Here is an 18,083-nt window from a genome sequence, read left to right as displayed (position 1 = left end):
CGTTAAGACGCCTAAGCGGCACTACAGGGAGACAGGACGGACAGCTGATCGTCCTCGCAGTAGCAGACCATGTGTAACAACACCTGCACAGGATCGGTACATCCGAACATCACACCTGCGGGACAGGTACAGGATGGCAACAACAACTGCTCAAGTTACAGCAGGAATGCACAATCGTGCTCAGACTGTCCGCAGTGGGCTGAGAGGCTGGACTGAGGGCTTGTAGGCCTGTTGCAAGGCAGGTCCTCATCAGACATCACCGGCAACAACGTTGGGCACAAATCCACCGTCGCTGGCACAGACAGGACTGGCAAAAAGTGCTCTTCACTGACGAGTCGCGATTTTGTCTCACCAGGGGTGATGGTCGGATTCACATTTATCGTTGAAGGAATGAGTGTTACACCGAGGCCTGTACTCTGGAGCGGGATCGATTTTCATGTGGAGTGTCTGTCATGATCTGGGGCGGTGTGTCACAGCATCATCTGAGCTTGTTGTCATTGCAGGCAACCTCAACGCTGTGCGTTACAGGGAAGACATCCTCCTCCCTCATGTGGTACCCTTCCTGCAGGCTCATCCTGACATGACCTTCCAGCATAACAGTGTCACCAGCCATACTGCTTGTTCTGTGCGTGATTTCCTGCAAGACAGGAATGTCAGTGTTCTGCCATGGCCAGCGAAGGGCCCGGATTGAGATCCCATTGAGCAAGTCTGGGACCTGTTGGATCGGAGGGTGAGGGCTAGGGCCATTCCCCCCAGAAATGTCTGGGAACTTGCAGGTGCCTTGGTGGAAGAGTGGGGTAACATCTCACAGCAAGAACTGGCAAGTCTGGTGCAGTTCATGAGGAGGAGATGCACTGCAGTACTTAATGCAGCTGGTGGCCACAACAGATACTTATGATTTTGACCCCCCCTTTGTTCAAGGACACATTATTCAATTTCTGTTAGTCACATGTCTGTGGAACTTGTTCAGTTTATGTCCCAGTTGTTGAATCTTGTGTTCATACACATATTTACACATGTTAAGTTGCTGAAAATAAACGCAGTTGACAGTGAGAGGATGTTTCTTTTTTTGCTGAGTTTAGATACATTTTGGGTGATTTGTGTCAGCTTAGAGATGTCTGAATGAGTGGTGGAAATGTATTTGTTTGTGTTGTCATTCAGTTGGAATCGAGATTGACGGGGACGTGGGTGACAGTGAAGGAAAGTGGAGATGAGTTCTCACCCTACCCGTATAACACGGAGCTTATAGTTGTGTCTTTCTCTGTGAATAAGGCAGACAACTATTGACACTGGTTGTTAGAATTGAACTGATATTTTTAAAAGCTTCAGCTCTAACTGTATTAGCGGGTTTTTTTACTTGCTGAAAGTGTATTTTTGCTTGTGTGTTTGAGCTGTTGTGTTTGTGTGTGTGTGTATATACAGACGACACCAGTCGAAGGGGTGGGAACAGAAGACCGGCTGCTGACAGAGGAGGAGCCCGCAGCAGGGGCAAAAAATCCAGCCAGCGAAGATGAGGATGATGAAGAGGAGGCTCCCAGAAACCTCAGAGGAGCCAATGAGAAGACGGCCACTAAGTCACGTGACGGCGACGATGACAGTGAGGATAATGCCCCCAAGAGGAGACGAGGAGAAGCAAACAAAAAGAAAGGAGGAAAGGCCCAGGACAGTGACGGTGAGGAGGAGAAGGGGAACAAGGGAAAGAAGAAGGGAGCCGCAGGAAAGAAGAGGAGACCAAAGTTAAGAAAGGAGACGCCAAGGGGAAGGGCAAAGGAAAGGAGAAGGTAGATAAGAAGAAGAAAAAGAAGAGAGCAGGTATCTTGGATGGAAATCAGGACCCCAAGCGATAGTGTGATGACCTTAGAGAAGATACTAAACGTAATACTACAAAGCACAGGAATCAAAGTAATGGGTCAAATACATTATTTAAGTGTATTATACAGTATTTGCCAGAGGTGGGACCAAGTCATTGTTTTACTAGTCACAAGTAAGTCTCAAGTCTTAGCACTCAAGTCCCAAGTCAAGACAGGCAAGTCCGAGTCAAGTCTCAAGTCAAGACCATCAAGTATCAAGTCAAGTCTCAAGTCCTAAACTTTGAGTTTCGAGTCCTAAACATGTCATAATGTGCTCTTCAACAAATGTAATACCATTTCATATTTTTAACAAGAGTAATAGTATACACACACACTCTGTGTGGTTACAGTAGGCTAACGTATGTCAATGGTTTTAGGAACAGCAGTAACAGGCAGGATTTAGGCTACCAACTGCCTAGCCAGTTGTCGCTCAATCTTGGGCGCAATGATCACGTTCCCGCACTGACTGACTGTGTGGAGGTTTATTGATTTAACGTTACGTTATCCTACATGATACACCAGTAAAGTAATAAAATATATAGCTGTCGGCTATATTAGCCACGACTTACCGTTCTTTGTGGAGCTTCAAATGTTGAACAAAGTTGGAAATTGTTGCGCCTCCGTCTAATTTTCTTCCCGCATGTTTTGCAAGTTGCAATCAGTTTTTTGTTGATACAGCGTTGTCTTTATATCCGAAAATGATAATTTTGGGTATCATCTTTCCAAGTGCTCCATTTGAATTCACCCGCCGACGTTCCTCTGCACTGCCACGCACAACTTTTTCTCAGCTGGCACAATTTGATTGGCTACTGTCCGATTCAAACTGTAATCGGTTAAATGAAGAGTTGATGCGCTGCACACTTTTTTAAATAGCATCATTTTTAATATTTGGGCTTGGGGAGGGTATCAAGTCCAAGTCAAGTCACGAGTCATTGGTGTTAAAGTCAAAGTCGAGTTGCAAGACATATTTGTGACTTGAGTCCAAGTCATGTGACTCGAGTCCACACCTCTGGTATTTGCTAAAATAGGATACAGCCTGAATTTAAAATGGATTAAATTTAGATTTTTTTTGTCACTCACAATACCCGATAATGTCAAAGAGGAATTATGTTTTTCTAAAAGTTTACAAATTAATTAAAAATTTAAACTGGAATGAGTCAATACATGTTCAACCCATTCGTTATGGCAAGCCTGTCATGGCCGCCGAATGAAGAGGAACAAAGTGCAGCGTTATGAGCGTACATATTCCTTTTATTTAGGATGACGCCGACAAAAACAATACAAAACAACCGTGAAGCTTAAGGGCTATGTGCCACAAAGAAAGTTAACTACCCACAATCACAGGTGGGAAAAAGGGCTGCCTAAGTATGGTTCCCAATCAGAGACAACGATAGTCAGCTGTCCCTGATTGAGAACCATACCCGGCCAAAACAAAGAAATACAAAACATAGAAAATAGAACATAGAATTCCCACCCAAATCACACCCTGAACAAACCAAAATAGAGACATAAAAAGCTCTAAGGTCAGGGCGTGACAGTACTCCCCACCCAAAGGTGCGGACTCCGGCGGCAAAATCTGAACTTATACGGGAGGGTCTGGGTGGGCATCTATCCGCGGTAGTGGCTCTGGTGTGGGACGTAGACCCCGCTCCACCTCTGTCTCACCCCGCTTTGGTGGCACCTCTGGTGTGGGGACCCTCGTTGCGGGCCCCAGACCGGGCACCCTCGCTGCGGGCCCCCGGACCGGGCACCCCCGGACTGGAGACCTTCGCTGGAGACTTCGTGCCATGGATCACCGCTGGAGGCTTCTTGCCATGGATCATCACTGGAGGCTTCGTGCCATGGATCATCACTGGAGGCTTTGTGCCATGGATCATCACTGGAGGCTTCATGCCATGGATCCTCACTGGAGGCTTTGTGCCATGGATCATCACTGGAGTGGAGAGACACACAGGAGGCCTGGCTCTGGGAGCAGGAACAGGACTCACCAGGCTGGGGAGACATACAGGAGGCTTAGTGCGTATAGCTGGCACAGGACTTACCGGGCTGGGCAGACGTACAGGAGACCGGGTGCGTGGAGCTGGCACAGGATATACTGGGCCGTGGAGACGCACCGAAGGTCTGGAGCGCAGAGCTGGCACAACCCATACTGGCTGGATGCTTACCCTAGCCCGGCAGCTGCTGGTTGCTGGCACAGGACGCACTGGGCTGTGGATGCGTACCGGCGACACAGTACGTGTAAACCGCAAAGCATGGTGCCTGAAGGGTCACATGCTCCTCAAAGCGACTGTCTTGCTCCACACTCCGACCCGTCCAAACTCTTTCGTTCCTCTCCACTGCCAACCACTCCTTGCTCAAACGGTCCAAGAATTCCTCCTTGGTCTCAGACTCACCCCTCAGCACCGACGCCCACGTCATCTGCCCCACCCAGAAAAATATTTTGGGGCTGCCTTTCAGGTTTCCGTCGTGTCCTCTCCTCCTGCCCACGCTGCTTGTTCCTTTGGTGGTGGGAAGTTCTGTCACGGCCGTCGAATGAAGAGGACCAAAGCGCAGCGTGGTGAGCGTACATATTCCTTTTATTTAGGATGATGCCGACAAAAACAATAAACAATACAAAACAACCGTGACGCTTAAGGGCTATGTGCCACAAACAAAGTTAACTACCCACAATCACAGGTGGGAAAAAGGGCTGCCTAAGTATGGTTCCCAATCAGAGACAACGATAGACAGCTTTCCCTGATTGAGAACCATACCCGGCCAAAACATAGAAAATAGAACATAGAATGCCCACCCAAATCACACCCTGACCAAACCAAAATAGAGACATAAAAACCTCTCTAAGGTCAGGGCGTGACAAAGCCTAAATAAGTTTAGGAGTAACAATGTGCTTCACAAGTCACCTAATCTCTGTATCCCACACATACTGTATGTGTGTAAGGTCCCTCAGTCGAGCAGTGAATTTCAAACCCAGATTTAACCACAAAGACCGCAGGGAGGTTTTTCAATGCCTCGTAAAGAAGGGCACCAATTGGTAGATAGGTAAACAAACAAACAAACAGAGGATGGTGAGGATGGTGATCCCTTTGAGCAAGTTATTAGTTACACTTTGGATGGTGTATCAATACACCCAGTCACTACAAAGATACAAGCGTCAGTCCTAACTCAGTTGCCGGAGAGGAAGGAAACAGCTGAGGCCAATGGTGACTTTAAAACAGTTACCGAGTTTAATTGCAGTGATAGGAGAAAACTGAAGATGGATCAACAACATTGACATTACTCCACAATACTAACCTAATTGACAGAGTGAAAAGAAGTAAGCCTATACAGAATAGAAATATTCCAAAACATGCATCCTGTTTGCAACAAGGCACTAAAGTAATACTGCAAAAAAATGTGGCAAAGTAATAAACTTTTTGTCCTGAGTACAAAGTGTTATGTTTGGGGCAAATTCAATACCACACGTTACTGAGTACCACTCTCCATATTTCAAGCATTGTGGTGGCTGCATCATGTTATGGGTATGCTTGTAATAGTTAAGGACTGGGGAGTTTTTCAGGATAAAAAGAAACAGAATGTAGCAAAGCACAGGCAAAATCCTAGAGGAAAACCTGGTTCAGTCTGCTTTCCACCAGACACTGGGAGATGAATTCACCTTTCAGCAGGACAATAACCTAAAACACATGGCCAAATCTACACTAGAATTTCTTACTAAGACAGTGAATTAGACCAAGTTACAGTTTTGACTTAAATCTACTTGAAAATCTATGGCAAGACCTGAAAATGGTTGTCTAACAACCAATTTGACAGAGCTTGAAGAATTTTGAAAAGACAATGGGCAAATGTTGCACAATCCAGGTGTGGAAAGATCTTAGAGTCTTGCCCAGAAAGACTCACAGCTATAATAGCTGCCAAAGGCTTCTACAAAGTATTGGCTCAGGGGTGTGAATATTTATGTAAATTACATATTTCATTTTAAATACATATGCCAAAGTGTCTAAAAACATATTTTCACTTTGTCATTATGGAGTATTGTGTGTAGATAGGTGTAGAAAAAAAGTCAACCATTTTGAATTCAGGCTGTAACGCAACAAAATGTGGAATAAGTCCAGGGTTATGAATACTTTCTGAAGGCACTGGATTCTGCCAATTCCCCTCTCCCATTTCTCAATTTGTGTCACCCATAAGTGAGAAACCGACATGCCAAGTATAGACCATATCGTGGTCCATAAGCTAACTGTCCGTCTGTCTGTCTGTGTCTTTCTGAGTGCAGGAGTCCATCGTGGATGGCATCGGCCTGCTAACTGTCGGAATCGCTGTGTCCCCAGCCAGCGCAACCACTCACTGGACCCATATGTTCACTTGGCTACGCATGCCTCTCTCTAATATCAATATGCCTCGTCCATTACTGTCCTGGTTAGTGATTACTGTCTTATTTAACTGTAGAGCCTCTAGCCCTGCTCAATATGCCTTAACCAACCATGTTGTTCCACCTCCTACATGTGCGATGACATCACCTGGTTTAAACATCTCTAGAGACTATATCTCTCTCATCATTACTCAATGCCTAGGTTTACCTCCAATGTACTCACATCCTACCTTACCTTTGTCTGTACACTATGCCTTGAATCTATGCTATCGTGCCAAGAAACCTGCTCCTTTTACTCTCTGTTCCGAACGTGCTAGACCAGTTCGTATAGCCTTTAGCCGTACCCTTATCCTACTTCTCCTCTGTTCCTCTGGTGATGTGGAGGTTAATCCAGGTCCTGCAGTGCCTAGCTCCACTCCCACCCCCCAGGTGCTCTCATTTGTTGACTTCTGTAATCGTAAAAGCCTTGGTTTTTGCATGTTAACATTAGAAGCCTACTCCCTAAGTTTGTTTTACTCACTGCTTTAGCACACTCTGCCCACCCAGATGTCTTAGCCGTGTCTGAATCCTGGCTTAGGAAAAACCAAAAACCCTGAAAACTAACTATAAAAGATAGAACTGCCAAAGGGGGCGGTGTTGCAATCTACTGCAAAGATAGCCTGCAGAGTTCTGTATTACTATCGAAGTCTGTACCCAAACAATTTGAGCTTCTACTTCTAAAAATTCACCTTTCCAGAAACAAGTCTCTCACTGTTGCCGCTTGCTATAGACCTCCCTCTGCCCCCAGCTGTGCCCTCGATACCATATGTGAATTGATTGCTCCCCATCTATCTTCTGAGTTTGTGCTACTAGGTGACCTAAATGGGGACATGCTTAACACCCCGGCCATCCTACAATCTAAGCTTGATGCCCTCAATCTCACACAAATCATCAATGAACCTACCAGGTACAACCCCAAATCAGTAAACACGGGCACCCTCATAGATGTCATCCTAACTAACTCGCCCTCGAAATACACCTCTGCTGTTTTCAATCAAGATCTCAGCGATCACTGCCTCATTGTCTGCATCTGGGCTGACCACCCCTCATTTTCCCAATCAAGATCTCTGGAATGACATTGATCACTGCCTCATTGTCTAGAACTAGGAATAGATATAGTCCTTGGTTCACTCCAGAGTCTGGGCACAAAAACATCTTTGTTCTGCATTAGCATCAATACGTGACTTTTCAGGGAAGTTAGGAACAAATATACACCCTCATCACTGCATCCAAACAAAAAAGTTCTGGGACACTGTAAAGTCCATGGAGAATAAGAGCACCTCCTCCCAGCTGCCCACTGCTCTGAGGTTAGGAAACACTGTCACCACTGACAAATCCACTATAATTGAGAATTTCCATAAGCATTTCTCTATGGCTGGCCATGCTTTCCACATGGCTACCCGTACCCCGGTCAACTGCCCGGCAAACTCCACAGCACCCCGCCAAAGCCCCCACCATTTCTCCTTTACCCAAATCCAGACAGCTGATGTTCTGAAAGAGCTGCAAAATCTGGACCCCTACAAATCAGCCGGGCTAGACAATCTGGACCCCCTCTTTCTATAATTATCTGCCGAAATTGTTGTAACCCCTATTACTAGCCTGTTCAATCTCTCTTTCGTATCGTCTGAGATTCCCAAAGATTGGAAAGCTGCCACGGTCATCCCCCTCTTCAAAGGGGGTGACACTCTAGACCCAAACTGCTACAGACCTATATCTATACTACCCTGTCTTTCTAAGGTCTTTGAAAGCCAAGTTAACAAACAGATTACTGACCATTTCGAATCCCACCATGCCTTCTCCCCTATGCAATCTGGTTTCAGAGCTGGTCATGGGTGCATCTCAGCCACGCTCAAGGTTCTAAATGACATCATAACCGCCATCGATAAGAGACATTACTGTGCAGCCGTATTCATCGACCTGGCCAAGGCTTTCGACTCTGTCAATCACAACATTCTTATTGGCAGACTCGACAGCCTTGGTTTCTCAAATGATTGCCTCGCCTGGTTTACCAACTACTTCTCTGATAGAGTTCAGTGTGTCAAATCAGAGGGCCTGTTGTCCGGACCTCTGGCAGTCTCTATGGGTGTGCCACAGGGTTCAATTCTCGGACCGACTCTCTTTTCTGTATACATCAATGATGTTGCTCTTGCTGCTGGTGATTCTCTGATCCACCTCTACGCAGACGACACCATTCTGAATACTTCTGGCCCCTCCTTGGACACTGTGTTAACTAACCTCCAGACGAGCTTCAATGCCATACAACTCTCCTTCCGTGGCCTACAACTTCGCATAAACGCAAGTAAAACTAAATGCATGCTATTCAATCGATCTCTGCCCGCATCTGCTCGCCCGTCCAGCATCACTACTCTGGACGGCTCTGACTTAGAATATGTGGACACCTACAAATACCTGGGTGTCTGGTTAGACTGTAAACTCTCCTTCCAGACTCACATTAAGCATCTGCAGTCCAAAATTACATCTAGAATCGGCTACCTATATCGCAACAAAGCATCCTTCACTCATGCTGCCAAACATACCCTCGTAAAACTGACCATCCTACCGATCCTCGACTTCGGTGATGTGATCTATAAAATAGCCTCCAACACTCTACTCAACAAACTGGATGCAGTTTGTCACAGTGCCATCCGTTTTGTCACCAAAGCCCCATACACTACCCACCATTGCGACCTGTACGCTCTCGTTGGTTGGCCCTCGCTTCAGACTCGTCGCCAAACCCACTGGCTCCACTGGCTACAGGTGATCTACAAGTCTCTTCTAGGTAAAGCCCTGCCTTATCTCAGCTCACTGGTCACCATAGCAGCACCCACTCGTAGCACGCGCTCCTGCAGGTATATCTCACTGGTCACCCCCAAAGCCAATTCCTCCTTTGGTCGTCTTTCCTTCCAGTTCTCTGCTGCCCATGACTGGAACGAATTGAAAAAATCTCTGAAGCTGAAGACTCACATCTCCCTCACTAGCTTTAAGCACCAAATCAAATCAAATTTTATTTGTCACATACACATGGTTAGCAGATGTTAATGCGAGTGTAGCGAAATGCTTGTGCTTCTAGTTCCGACAATGCAGTAATAACCAACAAGTAATCTAGCTAACAATTCCAAAACTACTACCTTATAGACACAAGTGTAAGGGGATAAAGAATATGTACATAAAGATATATGAATGAGTGATGGTACAGAGCGGCATAGGCAAGATACAGTAGATGGTATTGAGTGCAGTATATACATATGAGATGAGTATGTAAACAAAGTGGCATAGTTAAAGTGGCTAGTGATACATGTATTACATAAAGATGCAGTAGATGATATAGAGTACAGTATATACGTATACATATGAGATGAATAATGTAGGGTATGTAAACATGATATTAGGTAGCATTGTTTAAAGTGGCTAGTGATATATTTTACATCATTTCCTATCCATTCCCATTATTAAAGTGGCTGGAGTTGAGTCAGTGTGTTGGCAGCAGGCACTCAATGTTAGTGGTGGCTGTTTAACTGTCTGATGGCCTTGAGATAGAAGCTGTTTTTCAGTCTCTCGGTCCCAGCTTTGATGCACCTGTACTGACCTCGCCTTCTGGATGATAGCGGGGTGAACAGGCAGTGGCTCGGGTGGTTGTTGTCCTTGATGATCTTTATGGCCTTCCTGTGACATCGGGTGGTGTAGGTGTCCTGGAGGGCAGGTAGTTTGCCCCCGGTGATGCGTTGTGCAGACCTCACTACCCTCTGGAGAGCCTTACGGTTGTGGGTGGAGCAGTTGCCGTACCAGGCGGTGATACAGCCCGACAGGATGCTCTCGATTGTGCATCTGTAGAAGTTTGTGAGTGCTTTTGGTGACAAGCCGAATTTCTTCAGCCTCCTGAGGTTGAAGATGCGCTGCTGCGCCTTCTTCACGATGCTGTCTGTGTGGGTGGACCAATTCAGTTTGTCTGTGATGTGTACGCCGAGGAACTTAAAACTTACTACCCTCTCCACTACTGTTCCATCGATGTGGATAGGGGGGTGTTCCCTGAAGTCCACAATCATCTCCTTAGTTTTGTTGACGTTGAGTGTGAGGTTATTTTCCTGACACCACACTCCGAGGGCCCTCACCTCCTCCCTGTAGGCAGTCTCGTCGTTGTTGGTAATCAAGCCTACCACTGTTGTGTCGTCCGCAAACTTGATGATTGAGTTGGAGGCGTGCGTGGCCACGCAGTCGTGGGTGAACAGGGAGTACAATCAGTTTATATTTGGAAAAAATGTATAGTGATATTATGTTATATAGATGTAGGATCTTCATTTGATCACCTGTTGAAGGAGGCTTAAAAAGGCTTCAGAAGTTTGTAATTTCCACTTTGAAATTTCAGACTTGATTTTCCATTACAAAAAATGTATCAACCCCTACAAAAATGCCCATTAATTATAATCCACATAATGTTTCCTGTTGATGCAGGAATATTTTCCTGTTGTAGCAAACTGGCTCAAATTAAGATCCTACATCTGTAATAGTGCAGCCTTCTTTTTTCATCTCATTCATTACTGACTAAACAAATTTCCCTCTCTATTTCATCACTGACACTTTTTTATCATATGGTGTTGTGTAAAGTGGTGGTGTAGTGGGGAGATGGTATGATTCCTGCCATGGTTCCTCTGTGTAGTTGGAGCTCATCATGTCCCTGTTGGGCCTGGTGTGTCCTCCCCTGTTTGAGACAATCGCTGAGCTGGAGGAGTACCACCCCCAGATCAACATCAAATGGCAGCTGGGGCACATCTTTGCCGTCTTTCTGGGAAACCTCTACACCTTCCTATTCACCCTATTAATCTGTGCAGAACTCTTATTCATTTTACAGCACAAAAATAAATACATCTCTCTTCTCCCTCTCACAAGCCAAATCCATCCCTCTCCACCTCCCCCTCCCAGTTCTCCCCCAAGCCAAGCTTGTCCAAACCTCCTATCCTTGCCCACCCAAGCTTGTCCTTACCTCCCATCCATACCCACCCAAGCTTGTCCCAACTTCCCATTTGTCCCACCCTCCCTACCGCTCAGACACACTTACACCCAGCCAGATGTACTCATCCATTCTAGACAAACTTATACCCTATGCATCCATAAACCCATTCTCTCCCACCTTCCTACACATATTCATCATCCCTCACTCTTCCCTCACACTCCCATTCATGTACACAAACATGCACATCCTTAGAACAGTTATTGACATGCATGCTATATTTCCCCCTTTGAATTGTCTTTTCAGTCTCCATGTAGCACATTGGTTACTTCAACCGTTACTTCATAGAGAAGAACAGCTACTTGGGGAAAGTAGAATATATATTGTCGAGGAGAGGGAAAGGATATTGTCTCAATTTATGATAAGCTGGTCTAAGGCATCACAGTATGTAGCCTAGTGCACTCATTGTTTTTACTACTTCGTCCTCTTCTCAGAATAATTGTTTTGGTCTGATAGTTCCACAGTTTGAAGATCACCATGTGTGGGTATTTAGCATTCTTCTGTTTCACACCGATCATATGGCATCGTTCCAGATCTTTTGCTGATATATCCACATCAAGTTCCTCTGATATCAGTTTGACCACGTAGCAGGAAAATTCCCCTTTTTCTCGTTTTCCGCTAAGGCCAATTTTCTCATGTTGTTTTGATTCATTCTGTTTTCTTGCTGGTTCAATTAATCTTCTAAAGTTTGCAACTTTGATTCCAAAAGGCACATTTTGTTGTCTTGTTCGTTCATGCGCGTGCTTTGTTAGTACGTGTCTGACATGATAGCCTTTACTTTATTTTTAAGCAGATCTACTTTTGCAACAACCATGTAAAATGGCACCGGAGAAGAAGGCAGACTTTAACGAGTCTGACGAGCCCGACGCTAACGATATACTGCTGTCTCGGGAACAGGCCCAGATCCCTGTGATTTGCGGGAAGAGGAGGCAGAGAAAAAGGGTCCGGAGGGCAGGCTGCTTTCTGAGAATTCGTAGGCGATAGAATAAACCCCCACTTCCTTCCATTCTGCAAGCAAACGTGCAATCTTTGGACAATAAAATAGATGACCTTAAAGTACCAACGGGACATTCAAAACTGTAAAATCTTATGCTTCACGGAGTCATGGCTGAACGACGACACTATTAGCATAAAGCTAGCTGGTTATACGCTGCACCGGCAGGATAGAACAGCGGAGTCTGATAAGACAAGGGGCGGCGGACTATGTATTTTTGTAAATAACAGCTGGTGCACAATATCTAAGGAAGTCTCGAGCAATTGCTCACCTGAGGTAGAGTATCTCATGATAAGCTGTAGCCCACACTATCTACTTAGAGAGTTTTCATCTGTATTTTTCGTAGCTGTTTACAAACCACCACAGCACTAAGACAGCATTGAATGAGCTGTATTCCGCAATAAGCAAACAAGGAAACGCTCACCCAGAGGCGGCGCTCCTAGTAGCCGGGGACTTTAATGTAGGGAAACTTACCAAATTTCTATCAGCATGTTAAATGTGCAACCTGAGGGAAAAAAACTCTGGACCACCTTTACTCCACATACAGAGATGCATACAAACCGCTCCCCCACCCTCCATTTGGCAAATCTGACCATAATTCTATCATTCTGATTCCTGCTTACAAGCAAAAATTAAAGCAGGAAGCCCCAGTGACTCGATCAATAAAAAAGTGGTCAGATGAAGCAGATGCTAAGCTACAGAACTGTTCTGCTAGCACAGACTTGAATATGTTCCGGAATTCCTCCGATGGCATTGAGGAGTACACCACATCAGTCATTGGCTTCATCAATAAGTGCACTGATGATGTCATCCCCACAGTGACCGTATGTACATACCCCAACCAGAAGCAATGGATTACAGGCAACATCCACACTGAGCTAAAGGCTAGAGCTGCCGCTTTCAAGGAGAGGGACTCTAACCCAGAAGCTTATAAGAAATCCCGCTATGCCCTCTGATGAACCATCAAACAGGCAAAGTGTCAATACAGGACTAAGATCGAATCGTACTAGACCGGCTCTGACACTCATCAGATGTGGCAGGGCTTGCAAATCATTACAGACTACAAAGGGAAGCACACCCAAGAGCTGCCCAGTGGCACGAGCCTGCCAGACGAGCTAAACTACGTCTCTGCTCACTTTGAGGCAAATAACATTGAAACATGCATGAGAGCACCAGCTGTTCCGGAAGACTGTGTGATCACACTCTCCGCAGCCGATGTGAGTAAGACCTTTAAACAGGTCAACATTCACAAGGCCGCAGGGCCAGACTGATTACCAGGACGTGTATTGTGAGCATGTGCTGAACAACTGGCAAGTGTCTTCACTGACATTTTCAACCTCTCCCTGTCCGAGTCTTTAATACCAACATGTTTTAAGCAGACCACCATAGTGCCTGTGCCCAAGAACACTAACGTAACCTGCCTAAATGACTACCGACCTGTAGCACTCACATCTGTAGCCATAAAGTGCTTTGAAAGGCTGGTAATGGCTCACATCAACATCATTATCCCAGAAAACCTAGACCCACTCCAATTTGCATACCGCCCCAACAGATCCACAGATGATGCCATCTTTATTGCACTCCACACTACCCTTTCCCACCTGGACAAAAGGAACGCCTATGTGAGAATGCTATTCATTGACTACAGCTCAGCGTTCAACACCATAGTGCCCTCAAAGCTCATCAATAAGCTAAGGACCCTGGGAAAAAACACCTCCCTCTGCAACTGGATCCTGGACTTCTTGATGGTCCGCCCCCAGGTGGTAAGGGTAGGTAACAACACATCCGCCACGCTGATCCTCAACATAGGGGCCCCTCGGGGGTCTGTGCTCAGTTCCCTCCTGTACTCCCTGTTCACTCATGACTGCACGGCCAGTCACGACTCCAACACCATCATTAAGTTTGCCGATGACACAACAGTGCTAGGCCTGATCACCGACAACGATGAGACAGCCTATAGGGAGGAGGTCAGAGATCTTGCCATGTGGTGCCAGGAAAACAACCTCTCTCTCAACGTGATTCTCATCGACGGGGCTGCAGTGGAGCAGGTTGAGAGCTTCAAGTTACTTGGTGTCTACATCACCAACAAACTAACATGGTCCAACCACACAGATTTGCCAAATGGAGGATAAGGGATGGGCCTTGTATGTTTTTCTGTGGGTAAAATAAAAGTGGTCTAGAGTTTTAGCGCACCTTGTGGTGCAAGAGACGGGTTGGTAGAACTGAGGTAGTACGGTTTTAAGTCAACCTGCTTTAAAGTCTCCGCTCACCAGAAGCGTTGCTTCTGGGTGAGTGGTTTCTTGTTTGTTTATGGCCCCATACAGTTCATTGAGTACCAGAGTGGTGTTGGCATGTGGAGGAATGTAGACAGCAGTGATCATTACGGATGAGAACTATTTTGGTAGATAAAAGGGTCTACAGCTTACCATGAGGTATTCTGTATCACGTGAGCAAAAGTTTGTGATTTCCTTCATACTTGAAGCAGCACACAAGCTGTTATTTATGAAAAAACACACTCCACCTCCTTTCGATTTCCCCGAAGCCGCTGTCTGATCCTGCATGGAGAATCCACGAGTACTACGTGCATAGCTTCAAATTCCAGACACATTTCAGTAAGACATGTAATATCACAGCTTTCAAGTCTCTGTGATAGGAAACCCTTGAACTAAGCTCATCCATTTTATTCTCGAGTGACTAGACATTTGCCAATAGAACAGAGGGGAGCTCCGTTCGGTTCTCTTCTTCACCTTCATTCCAAACAAACATTATCAAGAACGCCTAGCCCTAGTGTCACCATCTAAATTAACTAGCTAGCTAGGCTGTTGGCTTGTAAAAGACAAAGAAAGCTAAACGTTTTTTTATGAATTGCTCATGCATTTAAATAGCTAGGCAAATACACGGCTAATTTAGCCATCTAGCTCAGCTAATGTTGCTAACTAACCATGAGCTGGCTAGATAAGTGTACATTTAAAACTTGCCCAAGACAGTTCACAGAATTGTCCATTTAAACAACTTCAGCCAATTTATTAATTACAACATTTTGTTAACATTAGATAGTTAATCCAGAGATTCTTAACTTTGCCTCGATTCGGCAGTCTCGTCCAGATCATCATGGCCCTGGTGAGTGACGTGACGCTTAAGACATTCATTTATAGTTCTGAATGATAAGCCTACACGAAACAGTTCTTATTTGCAGGGTTTCTAAAATTCACAATGGATCAAATTAATGGTGGACAACTTATTAGAACCATTTCCGTGTTTGACCGCTAGGCTTTATGGGTATTATGACTCATACATCTTCTTCTTTGGTATTATGGCAGTGCGCAAACAAATGTTATAGGTGCGTGCTGTCACCTACTGTATTGGCTGTGTATCAGCCTACTATCCTGTAATATGATTTCATTACAATTTGTGAAAATAAAAATGCCCTACCAACTAACCCTACACCCATTAAAACCTCAATCATTATTCCACTACTTTGGTCCCATCTGATCCTACACCAGGCCAGCAGCCTGGGAGGGCAGGACATATTGTACACCCAAGTACTTCTCTGCAGCTGCCACCACAAAATCTGTCCTCCGTGATTTACATTCCATTCCTGTGGTACAGTTGACAACAATGGTCATGAATGCAAAAAAAAATAAACCTTACTGAAGCACGTGCTATTCCTATCAACCTTTATTAAATGTGTCCTACTCACAGGGATTCTTACAGGATCCCTCACCCTGGACTACCTTTCTCTACTACTCGCTTCACTGCCTCATCATATGACACTTTCTGCGCTACTCTGATCCTGGCAACCTCAACCTGCCTTTCTCTCAATGGACACCTCTGATCTCCAGCACCATGGGTACCCCTGCAGTTTACACTCACACATTTTCCACTGATACTACACATTCCTTTGTCTCATGTCATCCTGCACACTTCTCACATCTAGGAATCTCCCTCCCACACACTGCTACTACATTACCATAAGCTTGACAACTAAAGCTCTCACGGGATAACTGGCAAACGAACTAGACTTTATGTGGTAAAAACTCTGCATCAAAACTCAGTAGTACAGAAAGTGTATTCTCTATTTCACCACGATCTCCACCAGGTCTGCATCGCACCAAAAGGGGGCGTTGCAAATCAGGAATCTTCAACTTCCGTTGACCCTCCTCAACACTTAACGCCACTCCAGTAATCACTCCTTTCAATGGCTGTTCAGGACAGGAAAGCAAGTCACAGTTCTTGTCCCCAGCCACATGGTGCAGCGCGCACGTTCCCTCTGGGTGGCAGAAACACAAAAGAATCGACACGATTCCACTTCAAGTCACTTTCCCCGAACCAACATTCCCCAACCTCTTGTCCACCCAACTTGACACAACATATGGATCAGCCAGAAGACAAGGATCCATTCTCTTTAAAAATCTCACTCCACTGGGTAAAAAAAACATATTTATCACCAGTAGGATGAGGTTCAAACTCTGGTTCTTCATCGCACCTTAATTCATCCTCACTCTCATCATGTTCAATTTCCTTTGACTCATACTTTGGTAGACTATACAGATCATTGGTTGTATGATCATTATGTCGTTTTCTACATGACTAGCAGAAAGGCAGTAATATCAAAGACAGTACAGTATGAAGATAGGCTAAAACTGCTTCTCCAATAGAAATCCCGGATCACACTTGCAGGCAATGTCATAGCAACATTGGCTAGATACACTTAATTGGGTATAAATCGTCTCGTGCCGAACTGCGCATATGTAGGGCATTAAATCAAAGGCACACCTCCAATATAAATTGTTTTTGACAAAAATGAAAACGTGTCAGTTTGTCACTTTCACAAGGTTTGAGTAATAACATGTTCAACTACTAAAGACATTGGCTCGAATCTAGGTTGTGGCTTTAGATTTAAAGAAAATTAACAACTAGAGGAAGAATGTTTCACTTATCTCATTGTTTGGTCTGTTTCGCAAGCATTCCCAATTGTATCCACTTTTTGTTGCATTTTTTATCCAAAAGATTAATGTAATTAATTTGTAAACTTGGAAAGAGAGAACAACCTCATAATATTCGTGTTCGACTTACTAACTGGTTGAATGTGCCACGTGTTTAACTACATCCAGATAGCAAGTAATACATTTCAAAGTAAACCTAGTTCCGACTAGCACATGAATATGGCATTAACCATAACGTCTTTGGTAATATGATGCCACGTTCACTTGCTAGTCGGAACTAGATAACGTGTTTGTTGTTGTAATGCCCCGTTAACAACAACTGGGACATCTCTGACTTCCGACGTCAATTCATCCAAGACAACTGGGAACTCGGAAAAACGAGCTCTGACTGGGAAAATGTATTTTTGAACGGTCATCCAACTCGGAATTCCAAGTCAGGAACTCGTGCCTCTTTCTAGCGCTCCAAAATTCCGACCTGAAGATCACTGACGTCATGATTCAACCTAGTTTTTTCCAGAGGTCCAAGTTGTCTTTAAAGCACCATTATACGTACACGTGGCACGTTCAACCAGTTAGAAAGTCAGACATTTCACAGGGTCCATGATTTCCAGGGTATGTAGGACGTCCCTACTCCATTGAAGTTGAAATGTAAAGTGGTTAAGGTAAGGGATTCTGGTTAGGGTAAGATTTAGGGTGGGACGTCTGATCCCAGATAGCAACAAACTAGTTTCCTAGTTCCGACTTGCACGTAAACGCATTATTAAGACCGTAAATACTCAAATAAGTCCAAAGTGTACACTTGTATTAGATAAAATACAGGTTAAGAAAATCAGCTACAAAGGTTTCTAAGAATATTTGGGACATGTCATCTATATAGTAACAC

The sequence above is a fragment of the Oncorhynchus tshawytscha genome, linkage group LG20, assembly GCF_018296145.1.
Source record: "Oncorhynchus tshawytscha isolate Ot180627B linkage group LG20, Otsh_v2.0, whole genome shotgun sequence".
Lineage (NCBI taxonomy): Eukaryota > Metazoa > Chordata > Actinopteri > Salmoniformes > Salmonidae > Oncorhynchus > Oncorhynchus tshawytscha.
This window is presented reverse-complemented; position numbering follows the sequence as displayed.